The sequence below is a fragment of the Pagrus major genome, chromosome 6 (genome assembly GCF_040436345.1).
Source record: "Pagrus major chromosome 6, Pma_NU_1.0".
In the NCBI taxonomy this organism is placed as follows: domain Eukaryota; kingdom Metazoa; phylum Chordata; class Actinopteri; order Spariformes; family Sparidae; genus Pagrus; species Pagrus major.
This window is the reverse complement of record NC_133220.1, coordinates 15,938,728-15,949,951: the sequence shown is the minus strand read 5'-3', so window position 1 is coordinate 15,949,951 and position 11,224 is coordinate 15,938,728. Positions and strand designations below refer to the sequence as shown.

The following is an 11,224-nucleotide window of genomic DNA, read 5'->3' as shown; positions in this document are numbered from 1 at the left end:
ACGTAAGTAGCAGTTAGGTTTCACACTGGACATGAACAGCGGTTTCCTAATTGAAAGTCCTGTCTTTGTTTAACCCGACCGTCCATCCCTGACCTCCTGCTTATACAGACTTTTTACTCTTTATACTACTTCTCCTCACTTCCTCCTTTGCTGCCGAAATAATTTTTACAGCCACTAAAGGTCGCCGCCTAACAGGAAATGTAATTATGGGTTGCTATAAGCTGTTTGGACTTTACTTATGACTTATGTAAGCACTATATAAATATTTAATAAATGGTTTATAACACGTGGTAAAGTAGTTGTATGCAGATATAAATACATTTTAAGTGTTTATTCTTGTACAGTATTTGAAAGAAATTATAATTGCACAATAAAGACAATTTTATATTGTTACATTTGTATTTCACTATATTGACATTCATTAATTCATTAATAGCCACTTACATCTGCATGCAACTTTATAATCGTATGTTATAAACCATGTACTGAATGTTTATATACTGCCTATCACTGCTAAATAATGAGGGTTTAAAGTAAAATGTTACCATTGTTTCTTTCCAAATAACAAACAATATTTAGATTTTAACAGCCTCCATTGTAATGGAAACACAGCATTGTTTTGTAACATGAATGGAAACACTGGCTGTTGGTTACCTGCTCATTAGCAGGCATAGCCACAAACCCTGAACATCGTTTAACTTGAGCAGCCTTCACATTACTGTTATCACTCCATCACTGGCCCATATTTTCCAACGATCACTGATGAATTGCAGATGAAGGCAGTACCTCTGCAGTTTCCAGCTGCTCATTAAAGCTGCTTAACAGTGTATCACTATTTCAATTATTTTTAGTGCTGCAAGCCCAAGGGCAGCCGTGTGGATGAAGGGAAGGAGGGAGAAACCACAGACAGAGAGAGATGAAAGAGGGACATATGTAGAAAAGAAAAGAAAAGAAAAGAAAAGAAAAGAAAAGAAAAGAAAAGAAAAGAGAAAGACTTATTGTTCCAGGGAGGCAGAAAGGCTTCCAGGTGGTATATTTACTGTATCAAAACAGATGAGCCTACTTTATATCATAAACTCCTTTCAATTATGGCCAGTGGAACAGTAATTAACCTGGGTTATATTTAAACCTGTAATTTAGCAGTGGAAACAAACTGTAAACAAGACAATGGCATATTAGCACCTATGATTTGATGGCAAACTTGTTAGTAAACAGTAGCCTATCGCATATCCAGCAGATACAGAGCATAATAAACATTAATTTGGAGCATGTTTGTAGCCACCTGGCGAATATCAAGATGCAAAATCCTCTGTAGTCTCCACCAACACCTGAGGGAAATATCTGGATCCTAAGATGCTAATGCCTCCTCTATGATCACCAGCTAGTAGTTGGCAACATTTGCACAGATGCTTTAAAAGCAATAAATTAGGCAGTTTATTTGAGTGTTTTTTAAATTGTTAATCCTCTCTTTAATCCTGATTAGTGGAGCCATGAGTACTTCTTACTGTACTCTCAAAACTACATATTATTTTCGTCTATTGTCAGTGCTGTCGAGTTGTATGACTTGTCTGCTTCTACAAACCAAATCTACCTACGGGTACCCCTAAAGTAACCTGAACCTGTTAACTTTGTTTGGCTACTGTTTGGTACTGGGCAGTCAGGTTACGGGCCGGAAATGACAGTGAAACAGTGAGCTAAGACGCTGTAAATCTTCATAGTGCTTAGAGTGATAAATCTCTGCCCCTTTGTCACTACGTCAACCCCTATTACATTACACTTAACATGGTCACTTGATCCACTCTTATGAAAATAAAGTCTGTCTCAAAGGTGCAATATGAAAGAATTTTAGTTGACATCATTCAAAAATTAGCTGAAATTATCAACAGAATGTAAACTAATAACAGTTTTGATGTTACGATGTCTATGTATTGTTGCACTATAGAGATATCTACTGAAGTGAGCATGCTAGCCAGCCTAGCTCTGGCCTGTCATGGCCCAAAGCTACTATACTAGCGTGCAAAGACAAACACCAGTCCAGACCATTGCTAATTGAGCTGACTAGCTAACGGCAGGTACAGTTAGCAACATACTCACCCCTATTGGTCCGAAGTATGAATTCGACAGGTCGCCACTTCTTACATATTGCACCTTTAAAACAAACATATAAACATTGAAAGAGTTATTGGTCTCTTCCTTCTGTCCGCACTGTCAGAGAAGAGAACCATTTTTACTGTGACTCCAATATACAAAATCCACAACCATCGCTCTGTGCAAAAATGCATTTTAGTTCAGCTTAAATCAAGTGAGTGTCCCCCAGAGTTTTGACCCAAAGTTAGTCATTGAGTAAGAACTTTCCCAGGACTGTTGCTTGCTGAGTTGTAGCAGCTGGGTAGTAAAACATGGTGTGAAATTGCCAATAAAAATGCTGTAACTCTGAAACATACCCGCAGACTGCTGCACAGTAACATGCATTTTGCACAAACTGGGACACAACTGGATATTTTGTCCCCGATGTCTGGTATGGACAGAAGACCAATAACTCTTTTTTTTACACCTATCAAAATATTTAATCCTATCTTTTAAGATGTCTTCTGTTTCATGTAGTTTTACCGAACGTCTTTATGTATGAGCTTGGCATAATGTTGAAGACGAGTGTCCTCGTGGGAGGAAAAGTGTAAACCCATATGGAGAGATCAAGTAAGCTCCACAATGAAACCAGTTCTGCTGCTAGGGGACACCATGATTTTACAGAACTGACCTAAAACAGGTCACCTACACGAGCTGCAAACCAGGAGAAGAGGCCTGCTATTTATTTTGCGCAATGTAAACCAGCTTTTTGCAGAATTAAATGTCAAACACAAGGTGACTGATCTGAAAGTGCTGTGCTCACACCAGGTATATTGTATTTTATTTGCATGGATGACTCAGTTTGTGCTCTTAAGACACGGGTTTTGCGTCACTCTGGTGACCTTACAGGAAAATCCACATTGCATTACTCCCTGGAAGTGACAATACCAGTCATCACCATTATCATACATTGGTAATAGCCCTCATGATGACATGTTAGGACTGTGATAAAGGGCAGGGCTCTGGATTGGGCAGGAGACCCCAGACTCTGTTCAAACTCTGACGTAAATTAGAAAGTCATGTTAGTGTCCAGAAAATTCCTGTGTGTGTGTGTGTGTGTGTGTTAGTGTGTATCTTATCTGAACACCCAGATTTAACTCTCTGTTATGGTGCTTAATACAACCTTTATCAGTGGCTGTTATCCTTAACCACCGTAAGTGCAAACTCTACCTGTTCCCGCTATTGACTCTCCCCCCATGAGAGAGATCAGTCATATCCAAGCCTGGTCTAAATCTGTCAACGTGTAAACACAAACACCCCAGTTGCAGACCCTCCAACTGTCTCCAGCGTGATAAATGATAACCTGTGCGCCGTCGCTCATCCTGACTGACAGCAGGCTTGCGTGTGAAGATGCAGGCTGCCTCACAACTATAAACATAAAAAACCTGGGGAAGGGGGTGGTGTTCGAGGCCTCCCTCAAATTGCAAAACACCTGTATCTGACTCACGCAGAGTTAATCACACACCTTTACGGCACAGCAGAACAGGCCCGCACTGTTCCACACTGAGGGAAGACAGAGAGAGAGAACAATGAGGCGGACACAGAATGATCTGTTTGATCTATTTTAGACCTTTAATTTCTTTTTATAATAGTATTTATTTAATCATTTATTTTTATTTATCATTTGGTGTTTATTGACACACCATGCAACATACAATTCTGTCTTGTTTTTATTTGTCATGATTTTTACTTGTGTTTTGAAAATAATGTTTAAAATTACTGTCGCAGTTACATATTGAATGGACTTCCTTACTTTCTGTCCTTGATTGTTACACATTTACAGAATTTCTTTCAATATTTATACAGCGCTTTAGCAAATATTATAATCGGACTGTGGTCATTCCACTAAAGTCTTTTTTAATTATTGATTTTTTCCCTAGAAAGAGTCACAGAGCGATTCAAGTAACCCGTGTTCCCAAAAGTGTGATCTAACTTTGTGCCAACAGTTTGGGTACATGAATGTATCATTTAGACCTGGACACAGCAGCACTCAGCCTTGCTTCCAATTTTGCCCAGTGGCCATTTGCATTATTGCAAAAAATTCCCCCAAGGCCCAAAAAATATTTTCCAAGGGCAATTATGACTGCTTCTCTCATGAATTTATGAAATCCCTGGAGGGTTTTTTTTTGGTGTAAAACATACCTTGAGCCAAGAAAAGTGTTTTGAAAACCTGTGACGTCATCACAGTGTAAAATCTGTGGGCCGAGCATGAACTCACAGGCCAACGGGAGAAAGACTACAACATATATTCAATGGGCCGCATATCCAGGAAGTGAACTCAGGAGCTGGAAATTTTTTTGAAGTATGACATGAATCTACTATTTAGACCTGGACACGGCAGTGCCACTCAGCCCTATTTACAGTTTTGCCCAGTGGCCACTCACGGTATTGCAGCATAAAATTTCACTGTCGCCCGAAAAGGCATTTTCTCTTTAGACCACCATTATATAAGAGACATCTGTAAAACTGTTAACAAGATACTTTGAAATGCAAAAAAAACTCGATAATGACTCTTTCTGTAATGGATATTTGATTCATAGAGGTTTTATGTTTGGAAAACGTTCCTTAAGTTCAGAAAAGTGATTTAGAAATCTGTCAAAGTCTAAGAATTTACATTTTATTGTCCCAGCAGGAGAAACATTACAGCAGAATGTCATCGGAAGTAAACCAGGAAGCTGAAAAGATTTAGGCGTATGCACCATTTTTGGTTTCGCTATCTTGCTCTATGATGCATCTATATTTAGTTTAGTCCCTTTCCTGTTTCAACATGACAATGCCTCTGTGCTTACTGGACAATAAATACATTTTTTTCCCCTAGTTTGGTGTGAAGATCTTAACTGGCCTGTAGAGAGCCCTGTCTTTAATCTCATCCAACACCTTTAGGATGGCTTGGGACATCAAATACAAACCAGGCCTTATCCTCCATGATCAGTACCTGACCATGTTAATGCTCCTGTGGCTGAACGAGTCAGGCTTTAAAAGCATCCTATGTAAAGCATTCCCAGAAGAGTGGAGGCTGTCATAGCACCTTATTAATACCTTTGACCCTGGAACGAGATGTTCAAAAATCAAATATAGGTGTAAAGTCCAGGTGTCTGTCCTGTTTTGAACTTTTGTGGCTTGGCTTTCCTTTTTGAAACACCAGATCTGCTAACTAAACTCTGCTACATGCTACTGGGTTGATATGGCCAGGGTTTAGTCTGTGAGCAGCATCCAGACTTCCATTGGCAGCTGCATGGAATATACTGTACTGACTGTCGTGTTTATATCAGGTGAGCAGTCAGCCTCACCTGTCTACTGCTGTATGTCTGGTGTTGGCCAGTGTGTGAGAGAGGGAGAGAGACATAGCACAGATAGCACACTCACTTGTACTTGGCCCCTGGTTTGAGTAGAGTGTGTGTGTAGGGGTGTGTGTGAGTTCTGGTTCATGGGAGGAGCCACTCTTCATATCTCAAAAGATCTCAAAACCCTGATGTTTACATTTGGATGTCAGCAGCAAAACTGGAAAAGAGTGATGCGCAATGAGAATACATTGTCTGAACATGAGTAAGAGTGACTGTGTTAAAGTAGGACATGTTTTATTCGGGGTAAAGGGGAATGTAAGAATCTGGTCCACCTGTATAGTGTAGAGTGTGTTTGTGTGAGCCAGAGAAAAAGAGGGTAAAGAGGTGAAGCATGTGTGTGTGAGTGTGTGTGTGCTGTGTGCAGAGGGGTGCGTGTGCTGAGGGTAAAGTGGATGGTTGACTCCACTGGAATGTGGCGCTGACTCAGTCCGTCTGTCAGCCACGGCCATGTTCGCTCTGTGGACTTATTCACACTCTGCGACCCTTTCAAGGGGGCGGCCTGTTGCCTCATGTTGGATTTCCGGCAGGACTCTTGGAATTTCAGGGAACAGAACTCCAGGAAACTCTGGGATATGGCCCTGTTTGAGTTCAGGCTTCACTGCCCTGTGGTAAATAAAATATGCCTCATGTTTTTATTTAACATATCGGGTTTCTTCAACTGGTTTATACATTTCAATATATCAAAGCTGGGGCTGTGAGTGCTGACTTTTAGTCATTTTGTCAGTGTGACAAATTGAGTTCCAGTAAATAGGTTTGAACTAGGCTTGAAGCCTAAAATATACACAGTACCAGGTACATTTATTGTCATTTTTAAGGATTTAAAAAACGAAACAATCTTTGAGTCCTGCTACAGATACTTCTGTATCTTTTGCCAGATGGCAGCAGGGTGAACAGACTGTGGATGGGGTGGGTGATGACTTTTAGTATCCTTTGGGCTCTGTGCAGACATCTCACTTTACCAGTGTCACTGATCTTCTGTAGATGGGTTCCAGCGATGTTCTGGGAGGTTTTGACCACTCGTTGTAGAGCCTTCCTGTCCTGGGCCGTGCACGAACCATGCCAGTTTGTGATCAGGATGCTTTCTATTGCTCCTCTGTGAAAGTTGACCAGAATCTGACTTTGGATTGGAATTTAGTCTTCCTAAGTTTCCATAGGATGTAGAGCCTATGTGATGGATGTGATGGGCATTAAGAGTAAAAGAGAAGTTTTCAGCTTGACTATAACAGTAATTTTGATTTCATTCACAGACAGATGATCTATAACTGATACAACCATACAAGCAGAGTCTGAGACATCCCAAATGCACAGTGTATTGAAGATAAGTCATTTTTATTTATGTAACAATACAGCCTTTTTTTCACATTTGTCTCCCCAGTTTCCCATTCAAAGTTTTTCTTTTTGGTATTTAGTAGGCTCAGCATTTCAGCCTCATGGGGTTTCAAGCATGTCCACAGATTTTTAGCCTTTTTTGTTGATTCAATTCATCTTTAATCAGAGATAATACACCAGTCATATTGAAATATGTAGAATAATAGGTATAAAGACAAAGTCACAGCTTCTTGAAAATCTGCATGTGTTTTCAACCACAGGTCATTCCACTAAAATCAGTTGGTCACCCAACAAGAGCCCTCACAGCGCTGTTTGTATTTAGTCCGCCTGCAGCAATCAGACATGTCTCATGTTAATGATTGACTGCATGTAATCACAGTTGTTGCAGGAAAAAAGTCTTTGTCTTGGCCTCCCACACCCCTCGTCTCACCCTCTCCAGACAGTGATGTGCTGTGTTTGTGTCTGTCTTCCTCTGCGGGCTCATCAGATATGGCTCCTCCCTTTCCAGATGCTGGCCAGCGAAGAAGACAGGACCAGAACAGAGCGTCTGTCATCATGGATTACCTGGGCTTCATCTCCCTCACCGGGCTATCAAAACAAACATGTCAGTTCAGAGGGAAGGCTCTGTGTGTGTGTGTGTGTGTGTGTGTGTGTGTGTGTGTGTGTGTGTGTGTGTGTGTGTGTGTGTGTGTGTGTGTGGGCATAACGTCTGCATACATTATGTTTTCAGTGTTTTCCTTTCATTTTTACTAAAACTGCACTTTCACTCACCCTTTTTTTAATTTTATTTTTGTACGGTATTGGTTACTGCATTATTTATTTAATAATTTGTTTAAACAGACAGACAAACATATAAATCCACATACATTTTCACTATTAACAAAACCATTTCCAAGTGTGATTATATAAAAGTACAACCTTTTAAAATGTTCCAATGAAATAAGAGAATGTAACGTCAGAGCTCATTCCATTTGTATGCAGCGTAGTAATTTAACCTACTTTTGCCAAGTTCAGTGTGCACAGGAGGTACAACTAATGTGAAAATGTTGTGTGACGTGACATTGTAAGTACTGTCTTTTAATTCAACCAGAGACCTGAGGTATCTTGGTAGTTTTTGTAGTAGAGCCTTAAAGATAAACAAGATAGAAAAAGCTCTGTTTGAATGGCAGCAACTGTTTAAAAAAAAGGCAACAAAGAAATGTTGTGGGAACAAAATACAATAAAACGTCGAATGAAAATGCTCATGTAATGTCCATAGTGTTGTGAAATAAATGAATGAGGATTTTTCCTCAGACAGAAATCGTACTATCAAAATCCATAATCGTTGCTTTCCTATGACAAGCTTATTTCCATCAGAGGAGACTTTTAAAAGAAACAAAACAAGTATGGGGATATGAAGAAAGATACATTTTTTTGATGTGAGACAACTTCAACAACTTCTGATCGAGGTGGTGAAGTGGAGGAGGTGGGTCTTTGTCTTTGTCTTTGTGAGGCAGAAATGACAGCTAAATGACAGAGACAGAGAGAGCACTTTTAAATTTGACAGCTTACAAATGATTGGCTAGAGGAGAACGTGACAGGTTGTGATTGGATGAAGAGGAGACTGAACTGGAGGAAATTAAGAAGACTGTGCTTGTGATTTAGAGGGCATGTGTGAAGAAAATCCTGACTGAACTTTCATGCATCGCTGCAGAGTAAACTGCCCATCAGTCTGCAAGTGGTTATTTAGCTCCACCTCTGCTAGCTGCAACATAAAATTGCTTCTTACATTTTAATGCATTAGTCATGATATTTCAATTATATAATACATTAATATTATAAATCTGCTGAGGGCAATTCTGCTGCTTTTAAGTACTTTTACTTTTGTTGATATTTGTGCCTTCACTACAGCTGGGCTCAAGCTAATTTAAAAAAATAAAGAAAAAAATCATTAAATAATCCCTGGTTAATTATTCAGTAGTCCTGCACTAAAAAAAACATGTTTATTTTCTTCAGTCTCTGCCTCTGGTGCATCTCTATGTCTGGAATTTTTAGCTGCCGAACTGTGTTGAATTTCTCACACTATAGTGCTGCACTGACTCTCTTCACTTCCGCTGCTGTGCTCAAGTGTCAAGTACACAGAGTCTAAATCAACCAGATAGACTTAAAGTATGTCCCTCCGCAATTGATCCTGAAGGATCAGTGTTCCCCCCGGAGCAAACAGCACTTTCTCATAGCGCACACCTCCCAGCCAACCAGGACTGTTGAAAGTATGTGTGGAGACAGCGACATTAATCACACCCCTGTATAACATGTCCTTTTAAAGCTCTATATTTCAAATACAGCTTCCTCTGTGTGTGTATGTGTGTGTGTTCCTCTATCTGTCACCAGCGCAGGACTCTCTTGCAATGCCTCTCCTCTAGCAGAATGCAGTTTGCGGCATGAAAGACAAACAACTCATGCACACACACCACACAAACACATGCGCACGCACACGCTTCCACACTACTTGAACCCTGGGGCAGAATGCCAAAGAGCTTGAGGAATGTGACCCGCTGACCTTGGCTTGCAGACTTCCACATGGAGACCGGACACTCGGATGGTGTGCATCGGAAGAGGAGGCCAGAATAGCTCCGGTGTCCAGTAACGGGAGACAGACTCTGTTTGTAAACTGTAGCCATATGACACACTGAGAGCCTGCAGTGCCCATGTATACGCACAGAGCCACAGGTGATGGAAACATATGTACTCATGTCCAGAGGTTAGGAGGCGGGCGACGAGGGGAAACATTAAAGAAGGTTGCCTGCTTCGAGATTGGTACGTTCGTTTTCTCCCGTACAACACTGGGTTAACCTTGCAGCCACACATTTTTCTGCTTTCATAAATCCTGACTTTCCTGTTTGACTTTCAAGTTTTTTTTTTTCTTTTTCTTTAAATACGAGCTTAGAGCAGAGAGAGAGAGGCCAAGTTTGACTCACTTCAATCTGCAAAATATATCTGTTCAAAAACACGCTTTAAAGTATTCCAGGGAGAGACAAGAATCCTACATGTGGGTGGACACCGAATCATGTATGCACGCTCAGGTTGCAAAATGCAATTTCTGCATATGTTCCTGCACACATTTACTTGCATGACCTGACACACAACGATGTCATTGCCAAGTGGTTGCACAATGTGCTGACCTGTTTTTTTTCTTCCCTCTGTAAGTGTATGCAGTATCCAAGTCATACATCAGAGATGGTAAAGATAAAGTGCACCACAGCTGCTGGAAATATATGTGACACTTCTTATAAACTACATATTGGTAAGTGTATTGTCAGCTTTCCTCTCTGAGAAACCTGTTGATATAAAAAGAGGCCACATAATAGCTCTAGTGATATACTTTTACTTGTTTCGCAATCTGCACATTTAACTTCTAATTCATTTGATTAAAAAAAAAAGCTTTATTTTTTGCTCATTTAGTTTGGGAAAATGAGAATAGAAAATGCTCAGATATATGAACAGAGACGTTCAGTTTAAGTCTTTTTTTTTTTTTTACTCTTGTGCACAGACAGGCCAGGGGTAAACCCCACCCTCTGTGCTCGGCAAGAGGACAGAGATACATGTGACAGATCAGGTCCAACCAGTCACAGATGACAAACCTTCAGTGTTGCCCCACGATTATCTGACAAACATTTGAGCCCTCAGCAAGGGCCCTTCTTTGAAGAACTCTAATTTCTTGATAACCATATTTTTCACAGTCTTATAGTTACAACTCCTTTGAATTTCCCGCATTATTTTGTAAAGCAGTTTGCTCGGCGCAGATAATTCATTGTTCAGAAGCTATTAGGAGACTGTGTAATTTCATACCTCGACACTAAGAATATTTGAGTTCATATCGTCAGCATGGCAGCTTCAAATATACTGTTTCCAGGTGTGGCAGAATCGCATGGGTCCATCTGATTCCTCACACTTACTCAGAAAGTGCCTGACTACTCTGACTCAAGAGACAGTCAGCTTTGAAGCGTCAGGACGCTGCTTCCAGTCAGTGTGCGTAGTTTGTGTTTGTGCCCTATCAGTCTAGCTGAACACACATCAGGTGCACATCCTACCTGAGGCAGACGGTCTGGTGCCAAGGGGTTGTAAAGCAATCAGCCTGCGGTAATATATCCCTCTGCCTATCAAATAGCTAACAGAGCAGCAGAGACACAGCCTGTTGATCCAGAAACAAACAGCGTACAGCCTCCACCCCTCCCCATCTGGCCCAGGATAATCTGTTTTGGTCTCTCTCCATCACTGTCACTGCAGAAACAGACTCCCAATGCCACATACAGACACACTGGGTAGAGTTACCAATCATACAGTCAGCACTGAAAGTGACCGTCTAATTTTGAAGGTAAAGGTCTTCTTTACAGCGGCATTGTTAGTGTATATCAGCAGCTGCCACTCTATCCTAACAAAGAAGA

The 11,224-nt window shown here is 40.7% G+C and overlaps 1 long non-coding RNA gene across 1 annotated transcript; it reads left to right on the top strand.

Annotated features, from left to right (window-relative positions):
* Positions 1-5,629: 5,629 nt before the first annotated feature.
* LOC140997545 (uncharacterized) lies at positions 5,630-8,102 on the top strand. The gene is made up of 2 exons (XR_012179374.1): positions 5,630-6,079; positions 6,719-8,102. It is a non-coding gene; the product is annotated as an uncharacterized lncRNA (long non-coding RNA).
* Positions 8,103-11,224: the final 3,122 nt, after the last annotated feature.